Source organism: Marmota flaviventris, chromosome X (genome assembly GCF_047511675.1).
Source record: "Marmota flaviventris isolate mMarFla1 chromosome X, mMarFla1.hap1, whole genome shotgun sequence".
Taxonomy (NCBI): Eukaryota; Metazoa; Chordata; class Mammalia; order Rodentia; family Sciuridae; genus Marmota; species Marmota flaviventris.
Window position 1 is genome coordinate 109,031,783 of NC_092518.1, and position 24,038 is coordinate 109,055,820.

Here is a 24,038-nt window from a genome sequence, read left to right on the forward strand (position 1 = left end):
ACTGTATGGAATTTCAAAATAAATTTTAAAAAATTCATTCCCTGACCACATATCAACAAATTAATAATTCATAATTAAAAGATAACACAATAAAAATAAGTCTCATCAAATTAGTAAATTCCTTGCTTTAATATTATGATATTTGGATTGTTTAGTAAAATGTCTCATCTCAGAATTACATACAATATGTTTGTTGTATATACTTGTAGTTATAAGTTGTATATAATATAATGAAAAGAAGTATTTAATAACTAAAGTATATCCAGGATTTATTTTTAAAATAGTTAAAGAGTAGTTTTAAAATATTTTGTTACATTTATCAGAGCACATTTAATATGAGAAGACATTCAGTTTCAATGATATCATTTCTTATGCAAAAAGATTATTATGAGATAACTAAATGGAAATATTTTTAAAACAATAAATTATGAGCACAGTTAGAAAAAAAACACATTATCAATTACTTACTATAAATAAATGACAGATTTTTCCTATACTAAATGTTATAACATTTTAGTATATATTTTAAATCTCCACTAGTTTAAAATGCAAAGTGTACATATTTTCTGGATGGTAATTTGAAAAGAGCAGCATTCTAGTGATAAAATGTGCTGCTAAAAACATCAATAATGAATGCTAAAACTATGAATATTAATTCCAAAGTGCTAACTTTTTAAAGTAAGTAGTGTAACAATTTTATTATTAATAAACTGATATATTCTTATCTATACAAGAGATATTAAATTCAAAATTTTCAAATTCACTAATTCATCCAAAATTTATTGAGCATTTACTCTGTGCCAAGCACCTTTCTAAGCACTATAATATTGTAGTAAACAAAATGGATTTGCTTTATATAAACTTATATTTTACGGGAAGTGACAATTTTTATGCAGGAATATTAATTATAGAGTATGATAATATGCTTAGAAGGATATGAGCAGTGTTCTGTGATAAAGATATTTATGGTTAAGCAGGGGTATTTTTTAGAGAAGACAGTTGGGAAGGCATTTACAGGTTATTGATATTTTAACTGAGACCTGAATTACCAGAATTTTTAATCATGTAAATATGTGAGGATATTGTTTCAGACTGCTAAGAACATAAGCATTTAGCTTATTATTTGATGAACTGACATATATGTGGTGCATAGTATATGGGTCTGGAATAGTGAGAGACATACAAGTTGAAATCTAGGGGAGAGTTCCTATAAGACTTTATAGGCTATGATAAATAATTAAGATTCCATTATACACACAATGGAAACAATGGAGTGACATTTTTGTTTGAAATATCATTCGGTTCAGGAAAAATATAGAATAGAGAAGACAATCATACAAAGCAGAGACCAGTTAGAAAATTACTATTGTATTCAGATGAGAAAAGAGGGCATGTTTTGTCAGAATGATAACTTATGCATTTGTTAATATATGGTATAAGATAGAATAAAACTGAAAAAAAACAAATTTTTTCCTAAAGAGAACACAAACATCCAGATGATTTAAGTGTGCATTTTAAAATCATCCAAAAAATTAGTTGTAAAATTAAGACTGAAGTCTTGATTCACTGGAGGTTTTAAGAATAATTCTGCCTCTTGATTTTCATATTATCTTTACAAATCACAACTATTCCTATTGATGTAAACACTTGCTGAGGGCCATTGCTAAGTAAGAATGACGCATGGCATGACCCAGGTCATTTGCAGTGTCATTGCATGTAAGGTGACCTTGCTCAAGGACCAGGGCGGATGGGGGCGGGGTGTTTAGGGCATTCCAGGTTTAGGACAATCTGGGTTTAGGGCGGTTCCAGATTTAAGGTGTACCCTGCTGGGAATAGGGCATATCCTGCTGCCTCAGGCGCCCTGCTCCTTGAGTTCCCATTGAGTTCTCGTTGAGTTCTCGTGGGATTCAGAGGGTATTTGGGATTTTTCCCAGAACGTGATTGGGGCCCCGGAACGTGAATTCCCCCAGAACGTGTTTGTAGAGTGCTGGTGTGAGTTCGGGAATAAAGAATTGCTGTTTGAATCTACAAAGCTGTGAGTGGCTCGTGATTTTGTGCCCAGCCAGACTGCAGCAGTGCAATACTCCGGCATATGGACTTCTGAAAATGCTTCCTGCTTTGTGGTATTTTTCAAGAATGCATTGCATTATCTATTCAGGACTTTTTGTGTTTCCATAAATATTTAAGATTAAATATCAGAATGAAATACAGGATACAGGAATGAAAAGTTTCCCTGTTAAAAATATTCAATAATCCAGGGGCTGGGGATGTGGCTCAAGTGGTAGCGTGCTCTCCTGGCATGCGTGCGGCCAGGGTTCGATCCTCAGCACCATATACAAACAAAGATGTTGTGTCCGCCGAGAACTAAAAAATAAATAAATATTAAAGTTCTCTCTCTCTTTAAAAAAATATTCAATAATCCAATAATACAAACTTAACAAAAATGAATGGGAAATTTATTTTTGCATATATTTTTATGGAACTACCTGAACTGTATAGTCACTAGATGTTAATGCAGTGTTCTTGTTATCTGTGCCAAAAAAGCAACACCAATTAATTCAGTATGCTTGGACAATATACTTGAAAATTCAATGTAAATTAAATAAAATATATTGAAATCATATTTGGGGTGGGGTTACTGGGGATTAAACTCTAGAGCACTCAACCAATGAGCCACTTCCCCCGCCCTATTTTCATATTCTATATAGAGACAGGGTCTCACTGAGTTGCTTAGTGCCTCACTTTTGCTGAGGCTGACTTTGAAGTCACAATCTTCCTGCCTCAGCCTCCCAAGCCACTAGGATTACAGGCATGTGCCACTGTGTCCGGTTTGAAATTTTATTTTTAAATAATGCCCTCCCCATTCTCTAGACAGAGAAAACAAAATCTAGTCTTTTATGCTTTGAACTAAAATAATAAAAGCACTGTGACAATGAAATGATATTTTGATACTATTTTATGATAGATTTTTATGCTATTATTCATCTTACATGAAAATAGTATTTTTTATAACTTAATGGTATATAAGATATATTTTCCAAAACAGAATTGCAACTTTACAGATACTATATTAAGGTGATATAAAACAAGTATGATTAATATAATCAAAGGCAAATTCCATTCTTACTCAATGATTCTATTATCTGCTTATTTATAAAATTATTTTCAAAATTCCATTAAGTCTTAATATATCTAATGTATTTTGTAGTTTCTTGAGAACTTTGTTTCTTATTATTACGGGAAAACAAGAAATAAAAACAAAGTTAGTAGTAGTTTGTATATATTCAGATCAATCCCTAACAGTAACACAAATAATCACCTATATCATAGTGCTATGCAAGGCTACTTACTAAAATAATTATATCCTGAATTCAAGAGTTGTTAATAAATCAAATAAATATTCATTCAAACATTTATTGTTTTCTAAAATGAATATGATTTCAAAATAATCAAGTTATAATATGCTTATATTATAACCCTATATGTTTGTAGTTTCTAGTCTTACATTTAGGGTTATAATCCATTTTAGTTGATTTTTATATGTGGTGAGAGATAGGCCTCTAGTTTAACTCTTCTGCATCATAGATACTCAATTTTCCCAGCACCTTTAATTGAAAATATATTCCTTTTTTTTTAGCTTCACTAGACCAAAGTATCAATACTCACTATATTCCTTTTTTAATGCATGTTCTTACCATCTCTACTGAAGATGAGCTGACTATAGATGTGTGGGTTTAATTCTATGCTCTCTGTTTTATTCAATTTGTCTCTGTGTCTATTTTATAACAATATGTGCCACTTTTATTACTATAGTTTTGTATTGTGTTTTAAAATCATGTGGGGTAATGCTTCCTGCTTTGTGGTTTTGTTCAAAAATGTATTGTCTGTTCAGGAATATTAGGATTACTTTCAAGTTCTCTTAAGAAAGAAAAAAATATTTTAATATGGACTGTGTAGAATCTATAGATTGCTTTGTGTAGCATGGACATTTTAACAGTTTCATTCTGATCTGTGAACATGGGATTTCTTTCCAATGTTTTGTCTTCAACAATTTCTTTAATCAATGTTGTATACTTTTTATTATAAGATCTCTCACCATTGGTTAAATTTAATCTAAGTAATTTACTTTTTCGTAGGTATTACAAATGGGATTGCTTTAATGATTTTTTTCAGATAATTCATTATTGGTATATAGAAATATTATTGACTTTTTTTGTATTGGTTTTATATCTTGCAATTGTTCTGAATTGATTTTTTAGTTCTAAAAGAATTTTGGTGGAATATATATATATATATATATATATATATATATATATATATATTCAAATACATGTATGTTTGAATACATATATTTCTTTCAATATTTATAAATTTGTGTGTGTGTGTGTGTGTGTGTGTGACTTTATCTGGTTTGGGTATCAAAGTAATGTTACCCTCATATATGAGCTTGAAAAACCTCCTCCTTTTAGAGTGTTCAGAATTATTTAAGAATTGTTATTCATTATTTGTTAATTATTTGGAAGAATTCATCAGTGAATCAATCTGGTCCTGGCTTTTCTTTGACGGGAGATCTTTTTATTATTAATTCAATCTCCTTACTCATTTGTGTTCTGTTCAGGTTTTTATCTCTTCATGATTCAGTTTTGGAGAGGTGTATTTGTTGAAGAATTTGTCAATTTCTGCTAGGTTACTGAATTTGTTAGCATATAGTTATTCATAGTAATCTCTAATGACCCTTTGTATTTATGTAGTTTCAGGTGTAATGTCTCCTCCTTCATATTCGATTTTTTTAATTTGCATTTTTTCTTATTCTGTGTCAATTTTCTTTATCTTTTAATATAACCAGTTATTTGTTTAAATGATCTTTTGCATCTTTAGTCTCTATATCATTTATTTATTCTAAGTTGTTTATTATTTGTTTCTTTCCACTATTTTGAGGTAAAGTTCATTCATACTATTTTTCTAGTTGCTCATGATAAAGAAATAGGTGGTTGTTTGAGATCTTTCTGCTTTCTTGATGTAGGTATTGGTTGATTTCTCTCTCAGCATTGTCTTTACTATATCCCAGAAGTTTTCTGTATATTGTGCTTCCATTTCAATTAATCTCAAGAAATTTTAAAATGTTCTTCTTGATTTCTTTATTGATCCATTGGTTGTTTAGAGGTAAATTGTTCATTTTTTATGTATTTGTTTAATTAGGAAGGTTTTCATTGTTGGTTTCTGGTTTTATTGCATTATGATTGGAAAATATATTCTACATGTTTTTTTTTAATTTTTAAAAACAATTATTTGTACTTGGTGTATGACTTACCATCTGACCTATCCTTAAGAATATTCCATTTGCTGCTAAGGAAAAACGTATATTATGTACCCATTGGATGGAATGCTGTGTAGATGTCTGTTAGGTCCATCTGGTCTAGGGTACAATTCAGTCATCCCAACTCTTTGTTAATTTTCTATTGGGTCAATGTGTCCATTGTTGTAAGAGGAGTTCTAAAGTCCCCTACTAATATTGTATTGGAATGTATCTCTGGCTTCAGGACTGTTAATGATTTTTTTAAACATTTGTGTGCTCCAATATTGGGTTCCTATATACTTAAAATTGTAAATTATTCCTGCTGAATTGAACACTTTATCATTATATAATGACTTTTCTTGTCTATTTTTACTGCTTATGATAGAAAGACTACTTTATTCATTATAAGAATAGATGCTACTCCTTTATCTTGGATTCAATTTGCTTGGGATTGCTCATTCTATTCCTTCACATTTAGTCTATATGTATGCTTAGAGGTGAAATGAGTTTTGTATAAGAACTTATAGTTGAGTTTTTTACTTCTATCCAGTCAATCACTATGTCTTTTAACAGAAGACATTAATACATTTATATTTCAAATAATTATTGATTTTAAGTTTTCCTGCTGTCATTGGTTTACTTTATTTATAGTTTTATTATAGTTGCTTTATTTCCCTTTATTTTACAATCCTCCTTTGTGATTACATAATTTTCTCTTGAGTGTGCTTTGATTCTTCACATATCAATTTATGTTATTTAAGAGAGAGATTTGTTAAGTTGAAATAATATTCTATTCTGCATATATTGTGGCCACTAAAATATCTACTACGTTAGCTTAATGGTGAACTGGTAATCAAACATTTCCTTAAACAATTGAAATGAAAAAAATCTTAGCCTTTGTAAATTGGCTCTGTGTTGTGCAGGTGCATGCCATCAAAATTCAGTCAGGCAGTATACATCTCCACGTTATCATTAATTCCTATTTGACATTTAGGATATTCTGGAGGTGAGCATTTAGGGTATCCTTAAATATTTTCTGAGCAAGTATATGTCCTTGGAAATGATCATGATTTCCTAAATTCCCTGGAACATGTTTCAGATTTTTTTTCAAACCTATTCTACAAAGCATCTAATTCCAAGAATTTGCTCCCAACCTGTTTTTGTAAGCTCATCATTTATTTCAGCAATTAGCTATTGTCTCAGATAACACTGAGTGATATATTTTCTTATAATTTTTCAACACATTTTCCCTTTATCCAGGGGACTGCCTCAGCACAGGAAAAAATATGATTTAAGCTAGATAAAGGCAAGTCCTTTGAACAGATTCTCCACATAGCCACCAGAAAGATAAAAAGAAAATACAAAAAGACCATACTTATTTGTAAATGAGGTACTTTCTGCTCCTTTATTATGGGTGCCTGAACCAGGAATGGTAGCTCGGATTTTTAATACCATCATCAAGCTAGTCCCTGAGGAATGGGACCAGAATAAATAAATTAGAATACCATCAAGATCAATGATTTTACAGAGAGTCAGTTTTTTCTTTAGTAAATATTTTGCTTGTTGAAAGCTTTTGTTTGGTTTACAGAGTTCCAGAAAAATCTTAGTCTTTCAGTTCTTGCCAGTGTTATTTTTTTCTTTTCCTTCCTTCCTTCCTTCCTTCCTTCCTTCCTTCCTTCCTTCCTTCCTTCCTTCCTTCCTTTCTTTCTTGGAACAAACTGGAATCAATTACTCCACCATTTTGCCGATATAATTTTCCTATCATTCTTTTTTTTTCTCTTCATACATGTACTTTGGATAATAATGACCATAATATTCCACCATCATTTCTAACCCCATGCCCCCTCCCTTCCCCTCCAACCCCTCTGCCCTATCTAGAGTTCATCTATTCCTCCCATGAACCCCCTCCCTCTCACACTATAAATCAGCCTCAGTATATCAAAGAAAACATTTGACATTTGTTTTTTTGGGATTGGCTAACTTCACTTATTTATCTTCTCCAACTCCATCCATTTACCTGCAATTGCCATAATTTTATTCACTTTTATTCCTGAGTAGTATTCCATTGTGTATAGATGCCACAGTTTTTTTATCCATTCCTCTACTTAAGTGCATCTAGATTGGTTCCACAGTTTAGCTATTGTGAATTGTGCTGCTATAAACATTGATGTAGTATGCTGTTTTTAAGTCCTTTTAGTATAGACTGAGGAGAGGGATAGCTGGGTCAAATGGTGTTTCCATTCTCAATTTTCTAAGAAATCTCCATACTGCTTTTCATGTTGGCTGCACCAATTTGCAGTCCCACCAGCAGTGTATGAGTGTGCCTTTTCCCCCACATCCTCGCCAACATTCTTGATGAACAAAGTCTTTAAGCTCACTGTAGCAAGCAAAACAAAACAATCTTAGCTATTTAAGTTAAAGATAAGCCAATATTAGTAATAAGTTCAAAATTTAGAGGAAAATGATAGCATATAAAATACTATTATCTACTTAGTCAACATCTTCTCCCTCTGCATTTTCATCATGTACTAATTAGCATATAAATGATTTTATGTGACAAAAGGATAATTCAAGCCATTCAAATTGAAAAGATGGAAACCTGTGAGGTTTGGGGAAGTTACATGAGAAGATTCTACTTATAATGTGTTGAATTTTAGAATTCTTTAAGAAAACTTATACATGCATTCAAAGAAATCTTGCTAAGTTTTATAATATTCACTGAAAATATGATTTATAGTTTTATAAGGTATTGATAATATGTGATAAAGAATTATACTAATGGCCAACATCTATTAGATGTCTCAATGTACATTCTTTCCTCTATCTCATACTGTTTCTTTTAGAAAAGTAAAATGTTACAAATATTCTAATATTACTTGAGTTAATTTACTTTGTGTTTCAAACTATAAAATAGTATTTCATAGTCATTAGTGGAGGAAACATATTTCAAAGTAGCCATGAAAAATAAAGAGGCCATTTTTAAAAATCGAAACATAAAGCAAAGGTTTTGAAATAGGATTCTAAAACTCTGCACTATTGCAGGAGACACTGACATTACTAATTTCTATATATTGTCTATGTAATTAAAGAGTACTAATTTGGGTCAGGGAAAATAATAGGCTGTGTGTACATTATGTATATAAAATAGAATACAATTTTCTATGGAGCAATGCAATCTTTTCATTTATGGATTAAACAAATATTTATCTTGTTTCTTTTAACTATCCCACCACCCTAACCCTAACCTTAACCCTAACCTCTAAGTATCAGAAGAAATATTCCTAAATAATCATGTTATTTTGAATTTATGAAGTGGATTAAAGACCATACTCTGTACCCATGAGGTGAAATGTAAGTATATGTTTGGAAATGTAATTCAGTCAAATCAGGCATGTCTTCATTCCTTGACATCTATCATCAAAATGTGAGCCCCTTTAGTTGTCAATATTTTACTTTGAAAACTACTGTTTTGTTTTCCCTTCCATCACCAAATGGCTGCTTGTGCCCTCCATTCCAAAAGGCTTCGTGGTGCACTCTAAAGTTTCATTTAAAAAAATCCAAACAATCTTTAAAATAAATACTGAATATAAAAACTATATTTTCTTAAATAAAACCTGGCCATCTTTTGATGATACAGCCATCTTAGAAATTCTTCCCAGTGGTAGTTTCTTATCCTTGCTAATTCCACAAACATTATGATTGCACTGTTTTTAGGGTCACACTTTTTTTTCTCAGTATTTTTTTTAATAGAAATCACTTGTTCAAATGCCCCTCTGTTCTTTTAATTTCTACTATTTAGTAAGGCATACTTCACTTTGCTTCATCATTTATATTTTTTCCAAGTATTTATTTTCTAGTTGTAGATGGACACAATACCTTTATTTAATTTATTTTTTAATGTGGTGCTGAGCATTGAACCCAGGTCTTCCCACGTGCTAGGAGAGCACAGTACCACTGAGCCACAACCCCCGCCCATCATCATTCATATTTGATATCAATTTTATCTTTTCTCTTCAGTTATTGGAAGTTTTGGTAGCTATGTCAGTCTCTATCCAGGCAAGATTAATGGAGATTTCATCATTTATGTGGATATTTATTTGAACATATCATCATCTACGTTTTGGATCTCTTTAACTTCAGTGACCTTGATTTGCCAATCCCATGACTGTAGAAAAGAACTTGACTCTGCAACCTCTTCTTGACCACTGGGTTATTATTTCTTACATATCATTGCCCTTCTTTCTTCACTTCCTACCTCTCTAATCTAGACTACTTGAAGCCTAACTGCAACCATATCCTTGTCAGAACTTTCAAACCTCCAACACCTTTAGTTCCATTACAATTTTTGGCAAAAATACAATTATGCATGAATACCACTATCTATCTTTATTATTCATATACTCATACTAATGAATACCCTTGGAAATTCTCAAACAGAATTCACTCTTGATCTCTAATCAAAACTTGCTTTACAGAACAATTCTGCAAACCATTGGCATCCTTAACGTCACTATAATGTTCTTCACTTTAGACCTCTAGGGTAGGTGGAAATTGACTCAAAATTCATTTATCATTTATTAGTCTTTGTTTACACAACCTCCTTAGGGAAAAATATTGCTACTGTGTTTGGTCCTATTTAAAGCAATTTCCTGTGCCATTTTTATTATTGAGTTTTGTTGTTGAAAATTAATTAACATGAGTTTAACTCCCTTTGAAGCTTTTCTCTTGTCTTCCTTTTTCTTGTATTCTAGAAATAATACTACTTTGGGTACAGAGTTCCCTTAAGGCAGGATCAGTTGGCTCTTTCTTTTCTCTTTTCCTCCCTCTCAAATGCTACTTTAGACTATGAACACTTTCTCCACGATTCCTATTCTACCCATATATCCCTCACTCAGAAAATAATATTACATCTTATTTTACTATTCAGAGCTAGGTAAATATCTTGTGGGACTCAGTAAAAAAAAATTAAAAGCATGACAAGAGCGTGGTAAACAATCTCTTCATCCCAAAATTTGAAGCCATAACTCCAGGTGAATAGTCAAACCCAAGAAATTACAATCTTCACACCAGGACACATTTGGTATATGAATTGGTGACAGGCAAGAATCCTACCACCTGCTGTTTGTGCTGTAAAACTGTCAGATCAAGAAAGTGATATCTATTAATTTGCCTTGATTTTAAATACTTTAAGCATACATTCTGCAATAACTGTCATTATGATCATGTTCATTCCCCTATCAGGGGTCAAAAAAAAATGAAACACAATCACTATTTAAAGCAGAGAATGAGAGTTGTCTCAAGGTATCATCAGGAAGGAAGGGACCAGGTTGGGCCTGAAGAAATAGCAGTCGCTAAAATCCATCCTGGAAGATGGGATGATAGTATATACAGGGCCACACAGGAGCTGAGATGTCAAGCATAAAAAACAACAAAACATGAAAAGCAAAAATTGCCAAGAGTTTCAAGATAACAACTCCAATCATACTGTCCTTTTCTGAGCAGGACCTAATGCTATAGAATTGGTTGCATCTCTATGAAAACAAGAATGTATCAAGAACATAGAAACTAAGAGATTCAAATTCCTCCAATGTTTTCTTTTTACAAATTTATCTGCACCCATGTGTACTGTTTCTTGCTTACCTTATAAAACTTGAAATAAATCCTTCTTATGCATAACTAAAGTCAATAGCTCTACCTTATATCCAAAAGCCCTTCTTTTCCCACATTCTAATTAAATTTTCTCCATAAAATGCCGCAGTCTGGCTGGGCACAATCAGAAGCCACTTGTCAAAAGAAACTAACTTTATTTTTAGAACCAAACACGCCAAACAAACCAGCCTCTCGGGAAAAACCCTCAGAGCCTCAACTGCCACCACCGGCTTTCCACAAGCCTGTCTCTCCCCCCACAAGCTTCTTTCCACCTCCCACAATCCTCCTGCTCTTGAGGCCGAATGGCTGGGTCACGTGGGCAGAGCCAAAAAGTCCCCCAATGAGCAGCTCCGTGGTCTGAAAGGGCAGGGAAACAGTCCAATGAGCATCACCGCAGAGGAGCCAATCAGCTAGATGTTGCTGGGGCCGAGGAGCCAATCAGCTAGATGTTGCTGGGGCCGCTGTGAGCCAATCATCAGCCGGCAGCTGGATTGCTGGCAGCTGGAAGTTTGCTGGGGCCCCTTCGGCTGTGGCTCTCAACATCTCCCCCTCTCTGTTTAAACAACAAGCATGTGGCTTAGGGACCGTGCCTGTTAGGCAGTCCAATTCAACATATGGTCCTTACCCGTCATCGGATGAACTGACCTCTAGGCGTCAGCCTCCTGTCTTAGGTTGGTACCACTGCAATTGGATCATACCCGTCACTGACTACCGGTCCAGCATACAGCTATACTTGTGGATAGGCCTTTGCACCAGTGGGGGGGTGAGGTTCTTTGCCTCACCCATATTTCCCCTCATGTTCAATTTAATAACCTGACATTTGCCTGTAGTTACTTCTCTTATCTTTCCTTCAAAGCCAATCATTTGAGCAGTGTTTAACACACCAACTCTTTTTATGCTTTCATCTTCCAATCATATATTCTACCTAAAACAGTGCAGTCTAGCTTATTCCTAAATGATTCTCCTAGATCTGCTTTCCAATAATCCCTACCAATATTTTTATGTTAATGCATTATCAAACAGAAAAATGTAGAACATTTATACAAGGGGACAGGTATGTAAAGGCATAGTGCCATGAAAAAGGGTGTGTCTGTGTGTGTGTTTATGTGTGTGTGTGCGTGTATTTCTCCTTGGCTTTCCTCTCATCTTTCAAAAGTTGTAAGTCTCTCATTGTGGCCTGAAGGGCATGCCTACATACTTTTGCTTCCTCTCCTTTTTTTTAAAAAAAAATATTTATTTTTTAGTTGCAGTTGGAAACAATACCTTTATTTTTTTTTTTAGTTTCTTTCTTTTTTAAAATTTTTTATTTGTTTTAGTTAGTTACATATGACAGTACAATGAATTTGACATATCATACATTTGAATCAGATGGGATATAATTTCTCATTTTTCTGAGTGTACAGGTTGCAGAATCACATTGGTAATGCAGTCACATATATACACACAGCAATAATAATGTCTATTTCACTTATTTATTCTTATGTGGTGCTGAGGATCGAACCCAGGGCCTCATGGATGCGAGGCAGGAGCTCTACCACTGAGCTACAACCCCAGTCCTCCACTACCGATTTTAAATTGCCGTTATTCTTAGGTATCAACAGGTCTTGGGGTCTTATTAGTGATGTGAACCAAATTTGTGAAAATTCCAAGCCCCTACTAACTGCAAAATTTAAGCCATTACTACTCAGGTAGAGGCTTCTGCCTGTGTCCATTCTGCTATAATTGGGAAAAGGAATACCAAGAAGAACCCAAATGTACGATATAGAATATATGTACAATTCTCCTGTCTCTACTATGTAACAGTAACCTTATTTCTTCCCTCCTATTACCAGGGTCAACTACTCTGAAAAAATAATAGCTCATCTTAGGGCCTTATGTTATCTGAACTCAAGGAGTCCATAGTACTTGGGTGGTAGCTGTAGATTTAAAATTATTGGCATACATCACAGGTTCACCCCTGTTGAGACTTCCATCTCTCTGGAAACTTCAAAGATGCAGGGAAAGAAAGTATAAAGTCTCCTTGTGGGTCCTTGAGAATGATGGTAATTGGGCCTCTCTTGCTGCTATCCCTTAATTCCTACCCAAGAATTCTTTTTACTGAGGACATAGTGCTTCATAAAGTTCTCTTGTTTAATTTTTTTGTCTTCTAAAACTCTCTTGAACAGTTTAGACTGATATAACAAAATACCACAAATTGGGTGACTTAAACATTTTTTTTCTTGCTAAATGTCTAAGACCAGGTTTTTACCATTGCCAAATTCTTGGTGAGAACTCTGATCTTGGTTCACAGCAGGCTTCCTTCTATTGTTATCCACAGATGACAGCGAGAGAAAGCTCTGGTTCCTTAATTTCTTATAAGGGGACTTATTTCATCATGGGACCTCAAACTTCAAGACCTAATCGAAGCCTTAATACCTCCCAAATCCCCACTTCCACATACCATCACATTGGGTATTAGGGCTTTACCATATACATTTTGGAGAGATATAGCATCCAGTCCATATCAGACACCAGACACATTGTCATTCCAACAATTTTCAAATCTCCAACATCAATTGGATTGTTCCAAAATGCAATTGAATTCTGATATTCAATACCCAGAGTTATGGGCTGGGATTATGGCTCAGTGGCAGAGTGCTTGCCTCACACATATGAGGCACTGGGTTTGATCCTCAGCACCACATAAAAATAAGTAAAATAAAGGAACTGTGTCCATCTACAACTAAAAAAATATTTTAAAAAAAACATACCCAGAGTTAGCTTAGACCCCATAATCTAAGGACAAATTCTTTCAATTCTAGCATTAAATATGCAGCAATAAGACAGATCCTATCATTTAAAGGCTCAGTCCCTCAAGACTGTCCTTAAATTAGATGTTATCCATAAACCTTTGTACTTGTACTTTTGCTTTATCAGCTATAAATTCAGGGATCCATACAACAAACTCTCCCTTTTGATAGTTTGCAAAAATATCTCACATAACTCAGTGTTATGATTATAATTTTATTATAAATAATAGAACTCAAACAGCCAAATGAACAGGAAAAATAGGGCAAACTATGGAGAGGTTGAGATGTCGGATGCTGAAGCTTCCATGTCCTTTACAGTCATACCACCTTCCCAGAACATTCACCAGACCAGAAATTGTTGAATATTTAATGAGATTTTATGATAGAAGAAAGATATATTAAATCATTTCCCTTTGGTAGTTGAAATCAATCTCCATCCTCTTCCCCTCCTGAAGTCAAGGGGTAGAATGAAGCTGAAAATTCTAGCTCTCTAATCAAGTACTTAGTTCCTGGAAAACCATCCAGAACCAACAACAATCACCTCCTTAATGTCAACTCAGGTATGATATAAAGGATCCCATTATAAATAGCAAAAGACATTCCTATCATTCAGGAGATTTCATCTGTTTAAGCAGAGCTCTGTGTCAGAAACCAGTGGCAAAGATAGAATGCATATTTTTAGTGTGTTACCAGCAACTTTCTAATTTTTAACCATAAATGTCTTATGATGATAATAAGTTCATAAAAGTAAAAAATTACTGGCACATTATTAGTGTCTATTCAGTCATTAAGAATCAGACCAGTCCATCATATCATGTTGTATAAAATGCTTCTTAGAGCAGGGAAATTATTTTTGCAGGCTTCCATTGGATCTTGTCAATTCCCCAAGGAGAAGTAGTCTCAGTAATGTGGGCCTTTACTTTTTGAGCCTCTGGTATAATTAAGTTAATAGATAATATCATCTTTTGTTCTGTGCCTCTTTCATTTTTCATCCTCAGCTTTTATTCCTCCTCCTCTCCATTTATACCTGCCTTATCTATTTTGTGCTTTTATAAAATATCCATGAGATTGGGTAATGTATAGAGAAAATGATTTATTAGGTTTATGATTCTGGTGGCTAGAAAGTCCAAACAGCATGGTACATTATCTGGCGAGAGCCTGCTAGCTGTGTAACAACATTCTGTATACTATAACAAAGTAGGAACATGGATGAGAGTGATGAATTAACATGTGTAGAAGAGGAAGGTCTCATGATGAGATTATGAGAAAGCAAGAGAGTGAGCAAAGAAAGTCAAATTTGCTTCATAACATGGTAACAAATACAGTCTCAATGTCCCTAAGTTACTCCCTCAAAATAGTCATTAATTCTTTCTAAGTTTAGATCCCTAAAGTAACCCAGACACCTCCCACTAAGCCTAATCCTTAAAAGTTCTACCATCTAAATACTGCCACACAGGGGACCAAGCTTGTAGCACATGAACTTTTTAGGAACAAATCACATCCAAAGTAGAGGATTACCCCAAATTTGTACCTCTGGATGAGACATTAGGTCAAGCCAGTGTATTGTCCTAGATTACAGTGAAGTACATACCTTCTCATCAATCCACTTCCATTCAGATAATTTATGTTTACACTGGTATAGGATTAGTGGGCTATTTTTACTACTATTAGTGGGTTATTTTAAGCATACAGGTGCATTTACTGCAAAACCCAATCTTGCCATATGAGATAAAGGCATAACCTGCCCCATCAGACAATCAGAAATTCTGACATAAAACAATAAAATATATAGCTACAATTTCTTGCTAAGGAATCATCCCTGCTTCTGGCACTTGCAGTTTAATCTGTGATCTTGTGACTATTTTATCAGGTAGGAAGAGTTCAAGTGATAGATATGATGAAGGAGGAAAAATGTATAGTCATCACACCAACATTCTCAGCTCTTGGAAAGCATTGCGTAATTTATATGAGCATGTTCTCCCACATTCTATTCTCAAATTCCACCAAAAATATGGGAATATAACTAGTGGAAAACTACCTTAGACTCCAAATCATGTTGACTGGGAACGTAGCCTTGTCAAGGCATGTTAGCTAGCCCTCTGTCCCTATACTTACCTTTGTTTTAGACAAACAATGCTTCAATTGACAGTTCCAAAGCTCTACCAAAATTTTACTCTATGGAGAATATTTTTTCCTCATTGTTGAACATTATAGGCTAAAAAAATCTTCTCTTTGCTCTGAAGAAATGTGATTCAGTGGCCCAAATTGGTGTGATGTCTTTTGTTTTAGTTCATTTATAGTCTCTAAGTATATGAATCTGCCACTGGGTATGCAAAGCCCTTGCAAAAATTAGTGTTTAATCCTGTCAGTATCCATGTATACCCTCCTGGGACTACAAGCAGCACTGTGACTTGACAGCTATGTTCACAGACTTTGCCCCTGGGAATCTTCAGTTTCTCTTTCTCTTATTGGCAGACAAAACAGTTCTTATTGATTGGTATTTTGTGCCTCAAAGACTTTGAGATGGATATATCTATATTTAGCATATCTCTGTACTGCTGCAGTAGCTCTTTACCTACATCTACTCATTTCATGGATTCAAGTGATAACCAACACTGTTACCCAAGGATAGCTACTTGTCAATTTCAGTCAATTTCCAAACCCAGAAAGAGATTCTTCTGATCGGGTATCAACACGTCCTACTTTAATATACCTTTCCATTTCTCATGATTTCCCAAGGAGTATGCCTCATAAAGGCACACTTTTTAAAACAATTATTTATTCTAATTTGTTATATATGGTAGAAGAATGAAATTCAATTCATATTATAAAAATAGAGCACAAGTTTTCATATCTCTGATTGCACACAAAGTAGAGTCACACCATTCGTGTCTTCATACATGTACTTAGGGTAAGGATGCCCATCTCATTCCACCATCTTTCCTAACCCCCTGTCCCCTCCCTTCTCCTCCCTCCTCTTTGCCCTGTCTAGAGTTCATCTATTCCTCCCATGTTCCCCCCTCCGTCAACCCCATTATGAATCAATATCCTTATATCAGAGAAGACATTCGACATTTGTTTTGGGGGGATTGGCTTACTTCACTTAGCATTATATTCGCCAACTCCATCCATTTACCTGCAAATGAAAGGTGCACTTTTGATGAACCATTTTTCATTGCCCTTCTGTCTGACCATATAGCCAGACCATTGCCAATTGCCTATGAATTAGTAAAAAACTGAAACTCTGTGGTACACATTATGAAACTCACTAAGCTGATTTGTTTTATCTCCTTTTATCAGAATGGTGGCCTGCCACACAAGATGTTGTCCATTCATCTTGGAACAAATATTTGTAAAATATGCAGCTCTTTATAAGTTATTTGAGTATTGTTTTAGGGCCTTGTCCAGATAGTAATAGTCTTCAGTAGATCCTGATGCTGTTCCAAAAGTAATCCCACAATGAAAGAGTCTTCTTGCTCAATATAACAGGTAATTCTTTCTTTCTTCCAGTAGCATATCCCTGTACAAATAAGATCATTTTATTGTTGAAATTCTCAACACTGTCTCCTCTGTTAGAGCACTTCTCTAACATTACCTGGAATATCTGCATCTTAGGTTTCAAGATTACTTATGTCTTTAATCATAGGGGAAGTTTCAATTAATATTGATAGTAAGCTAGTCATTGTTCTTAATTCTAATTTCCAACAGTTAATGCTGTGAGGTACACACAAGCTATTATAATAAGTCCCAGTTTAGGTTCCACATAAAGTTTTTTTTATACACAAAAAAATTCTATAACAGTACTTGGAGTGTTCTTCTATACCATGTGGACTTGGAGAATCTTAACCATTCCCATTTAACAAATCCAATTAAAATTACTTGAATGAGATTTATATGCCCTAAAGTTTTATACTATTAACCAGGGGAAATTTTCCCTAGTGAGGCACAATATCAATTTCCATATTAATTCAGGTAAAAGAAATATAACTACCACTTCACATAAAACCTGTTCAGACATCAATTTTTATCCAAATATTCACTTAAAGTGCATTGATTTTTACATTCCCAACTGTAGTCTCCATTAGAACTTCACAACAAGTTTTGGTTGGTGGAAAGTGTTACTGTAAGTGTTCCCAAGTGAGATGTAATAACTATTCCCATAAAATATTCAGGTAAAAATGAGACACCTTTACATAAATGGGATGCGTTTGCATAAAGCCTTTTTAAAAATTGTAATTTGCATGCAAACTTCTAGCTTTATTTTATCAATCCTTAACATTTCCATATTCTATCAGTTCAATTATAAGCAACATTAGGAATTAACCAATAAGTTTTGGTATCAAAGTGTAGGATATTCACTTAAAGTGAATATCTATGTTAAAGTCCTAGAAATTTCTTTATTCCACTAACTGATCATTTCACCTACTCGTGTGCATAAGGCATTGTGACACCAGCAAGGGATCAAATTTCTAAATGATCTTTCAAAAACTTTGGTAATGAGAGAAGAAGAAAATTAGGCAATAGATTGAGGTATCTGATAATTGAAGGGATTTAGTATCTAGAGAGCATTTTTTAAAATTAGCAATCCCAAGTATATCTATATAACAAAAATAGAAAATCAGTTGAAATGAAGAAATTGAAATAAGAAGATATAAGAGTTCAGCAAAGGTTGTGGAGAAGGTTGGAAGAAATAAAAATAAATAAAAATTAGGAATCATTGTAGAAAAGGCAAAATAAAGGTATTTAAAGATTTTATTATACTTGATTCATTCTATAATGTTATTACAGCCAATTTCCTATTGCCCATTATAACATAGGGCAAAGGTAGGGAGAATACTAAATGGAATATAATCAGAAGATCTGGGTTCTTCATGGTCAAATTATAAGATAAATGATATTTATAGTAGCATAGTGAAAATAATACATGGGATAGAATTAAAATGTTACCTTTGTGAATGAAAGCAGAGTTTTAAAAGAGATGATGACATGGAATTGTTTTGAATGGAGAGGAAAATAACAAATAAAAAATATGGAAAATTCATTCAGAAGTTATATATCATTTTATATCAACTCCTAGTACACTATTGTGTACATGGGTAAAAATCATGTAAAAATGTCTTCAAAAACTAAATGATGCTATTTGCATCTTATCCTTATCTGGTAATTTCCTTCAAAGTACTCCATACAGCAAAAGTCCCTAATGTAATTTCTAGAAGTTAAACACTAATGCATTAAGTTCTTAATATTGAAATGCCAATGGTAAACCTTCACTGAACTAGAGAACTGATAAAATCTGGAAAGATGAATCTATGGTACACTGCTATGTCAGCAAACTTACAATTAGCTGAGTAAGAGTTGATAAACAACAAAATCAATTTAGACAATCATATCAGTTAATCCATTCTAGTAGGTATTACCAACTCTAGAGAGTATGTTAGGTATTACAATAAGTGTGAAAGGCTAGAAAGAGAATATTTACAAATATCTCTCTTGGCTGCATTTTTCCAAATATTTTTTTTCTTGCTAAATACAGACATTTAAAATAATTTTTGATAATGTTTAATATCCCTAGTGTAAATCATTGTTATACCCATACGGAATTTACTGATAAGGATTATAATAAAAAACATAACAAGCCTAGTTGGAAAATTAATTTTGATTATAATACTCTTTTAATTACAGCATGTCTCTACTCAATTCGAGTATGATTTTTTAATTACAGTTTTAAAATACTTTTCCATATAGCTCAAATATTCTTATTTCTCAAATTTTTTAATGTTTACATTTCCTTGAACTCAAAGAAACACAAACATAATAACTTTTACTGAACCAACATCTTTATAGCATGAAAAGCTGTATGCAAACCTTTGGATTTAAAACTCAGTCAGTTCTGAGGTATATGACACATTAAAACCTACACTTAAAGAGTTTTATTGAAAAACAGATAATGTGGGCTGGGATTGTGGCTCAGCAGTAGAATGCTAACCTAGCATGTATGAGGCCCTGGGTTGGATCCTTTTTTTTAAAAATTTACTTTTTAAAAGTAATTTTTTTAAAAAAAGGTACAATAAAAAACATATAATGTATTGCTTGTAATGAAATGGTGTTTTACTATAACTACTGCTTAGTTGGACAACCTTTATTAATACTCACCCTTTCTTTAAATGGAATACTGTTATATTAAGTGTCAACAAAAGGAGCCCAATGCAACAAATGATCTCTGAGAGAAGTTAGAAGCAGGACATTCAAAAGGATTCTTTATATTTTGCTAGGAAATATCATATCCAAACACTAATACATTACTCTGTTGTGATTAACCTATTTTACAAGTTTAATCTTAAGAATTAACTTGGCTTTGGCATTCTTATGTGTATATTTTTTTTTTCAATTAAGAAAATAAGGATTACATGGACACTTCAACAATCATTCTATTTGTGTCAAATAAAACACATGAAGACGTCATTCTGTGATAAATGCAATGAATTGCTCAGGCATTTGTTAGTGTAATTTTGGGACACAACCTGCCACTCAGCTCACAAGATAAGCCAATAACAGATGGGCTAATGTGAATAAGATTTACCATTATTAGATACTCTGCTTTATTTACCTTATTCCTAAATCTTTCTTCAGCTCACACATAGAAATCTCCTCTTTTTTTGGTTCTGGCTCTGGTTAACCTTAAAACTACTAAATCATGAAATAGATTAAATTATATGCAAATCCCTTGCCTTGTAATGTTAAAGAAATTCAGCCTTTCACTCTCACTCTTTGCTCTTTGTCAACTATAGAGCATGTTTGTGGTCTTTACTTTTACAGAATCTGGACAGAAAATGATCCTGTTGGTATAGAAGTTAAGTATCATCTGGGTGCTTAAGAATTTATCTCTATTATCAGGGCAACCAGTAAAGGAAAAGTGCAAGGTAAGTGATTTAAAAAGTAGTTGGGGACTGGGGGTGTAGCTTAGTGGTAGAGTTTTGACTTACCATGTGCAAAGCCCTGGGTTTGATATCCAGCAGCATACACACACACACACACACACACACACACACACACACACACGAAGGAAGTAATAAAAGAAGGAAGGATGGAATGATGTTTAAGTGGGGATCTGGAATATGATAAGGAACATAGTATTTGAGAAATTTTAGGTTTAAAACGATCTAGAAAGAAAGAGAAAGAATGATTTCAAAGAAAAAGAGCATTGGAGAGAACAGACTACCTGGCTGCATGGATGATTATAATAATTCTGTCAAGCCAAATGAAAACACACTTGTTTTTGAAAATTCTATCCAAAATGATTATAAGATCTTCCTAGATAATAATGACACCATTTAACAACCATCATCATCTGTAAAATATTTGGTCATCAAATCTCAATCTGTGATTTCTTATTCTAGCTCTTGACACAAATAGATGCCAAGTATATAATTATTTTATGATTTTAGTGCATAATAGCTATACATAATAGTGGCATCCAGTATGTATTTATTGAAACAACCATCACATATTCCCATAATTTAAAGATTATCCTTAATTTATTGTGAATCAATCACCATGACACTTAAACTATTTTATAAGGTTGTGTCCCCATCCCCCACAAAATTCATATGTTTATGTTTTACTTCCCAGTTTCTCAGAATGTGATCATATTTTGGAGATCATGATATTAAAGAGGTAGTCAAATCAAAATGAGGTTATTAGTGTAGGCCCTAATCCAATATGACTGGTGTCATATAAAAAAAGGGGGGAGAATAGGACAGAGACACAGAGATTAGAACATGTGAAGACACAAGGAGAAGATGGCCATGTATCAGTCAAAGAAAGAGAACAAAAACTTCTTACACAGACTTCATAAGAAATCAGTCCTGTAGACACATTGACCTTGGACTACTAGCTACCATAATGGTACAAAACACATGTCTGTCATTAAAGCCACTTAGTCTGTGGCACTTTGCAAAGAAAGACCTAGCAAACTAATATAGATATTTTTTCAGTTATGTGTCAATCAGAAATTCTCTATTTTGAGATAGTTTCAAAATGATATTGTTATTAAGAAAAAGCTATATTTAGGTGGGTTAAGAAATATGATGGAACAAGAATTGAAACATCCCTGCAGATTATTTTTTCTGGGTACCTTTTGCTATACTCATCCTTACCTCCTCTTCTGCTCTAGTCTGAACATACTAGCATACTCTAGATCAGTTTGGAACCATGGATGAGAGTTAACAAAAAGAGTTGCCAAAATTTTACAAAAATGGACTCTAAACAATTATACATGATGCATTAGACTCATACATAGCAACATATATGAAATATATAATGATAATTCAGAGCAAGAGAAAATTGACAGAGTTTTAAGAACATGAATTTCAAAGTTAATATACTGTTTTTCCATATTAATTTTTTATTTTTAAATGATTTTTTTTAGTTATAGTTGGACACAATACCTTTATTTTATTTATTTATTTTCATGTGGAGCTGAGGATCGAACCCAGGGCCTCGCACATGCTAGGTGAGTGCTCTACTGCTGAGCCACAACCCCAGCCCAGCTTTTCCATGTTCTGACTGTATGACCTAAGACAAATTTTGCTTTGGTTTCCTCCACATAACAGTCAAATAAAGATGAATAAGCTCTGCAAATCTAATGAACATCACAGTGACAATAATTAATTAATAATTCATTGTATTCTTAAAATTCTAATAAGATATCTAAGAGAGTAGACTTTAAATGTTTTCTCATTCCAATTTACCTCAGAAAAGATAATCATGTGAGGAGAATAGTTTGATTACCTTGATTGAAGGTATCATTTCACATTGAGCTGTATATCAAAATGTATACAATTATTTTTAATCATATTTCAATAAACTTTAAAAAAGTAAATAATTAAAATAGTAAATTTACTTAAGGGAACAATTCTTAAAGACATAGTCATTCTTAGAAAGCAAATGAGAGATTAAAGTAGATGGCAGATGTGAGCTAGGCAGTGAATCCCTTCAGTACATTACCCAAGAGAGCAGCAACAGTTGAGAAAATACTTCTTCACAACAGAACACCCATGGAATGTCCACAACCAGAGTTTCTGTATGCACAGTCAGCCACCAGGATCTTCACTATCTCAGAAAGGATTCTAGAGGGAAGCCAGTACCCAGTGACCCATAACAACTACAGACACACTTCAGAGCCTGCATCCTGAACTCCTACACACAATAGCAGACCTTAAATTATACTACAGAGCTATAGTTACAAAAACAGCATGCTACTGGCACAAAAACAGTCATGAAGACCAATGGTACAGAATAGAATTCACAGAGATGAACCCACATATGTACAGTTATCTGATATGAGAAAGGCACCAAAAACATAAGTTGGAGAAATCAACTCAAAGTGGCCCAAAGATCTAAAAATTAGACCAGAAACTCTGCAATTGCTAGAAGAAAATGTAGGCCCAACACTCCAACATGTCAGCTCAGGAATGGATTTCCTTAAGAAGACTCCTAAATTGCAAGAAGTAAAATAAAATATCAGTAAGTGGGATGGCATGAAATTAAAAAGTTTCTACACAGCCAAAAAAATAAGAGCAGGAATAGATAGCCTACAGAATGGAAGAAAATACTTGCTACCTGATCCACAGGGCTTTAATATACAGAATACACAAAGAAATTTTCAAAAAAGAGCACCCCACCAAATAAACCAATCAATAAATGAGGAAAAGAACTAAACAGACACTTCTCAAAAGAAGCAATACAAATGGTCAACAAATGTATGAGAAAATGGTCAACATCTCTAGAAATTAGGAAAATTCAATTTAAATTACATTGAGATTTCATCTCAGTCCAATCAGAATGTCAATATCAGCAATAAAAATACAACACATGTTAGTGAGGATGTCGGTAAAAGGTACACTCATACATTCTTGGTGGAAGTGCAAACTACTACAACCATTCTAGAAAGACGTATGGAAACTCCTGGAAAAAACTATGAATAAAAACATCATATGATCCAGCTATCCCACTCCTTGGTACATATCCAAAAGATTTATAATCAGCATACTACAGTGATGCAGCCACATACATGTTTATAGTGGCATGATTCACAATAGCCAAGCAATGAAACAAACCTAGGCAACCTTCAACAGATGAATAGATAAAGAAAATGTGGTGTATGTATACAATGGAGTATTACATAACTATATAGAAGTGCCGCAATCTGGCTGGGCACAATTCGGGAGCCACTTGTCAAAAGAACACACACACCGCACCACACAGTTCTTCAGGAATTCCCTCAGAGCCCAACTGCCACCACC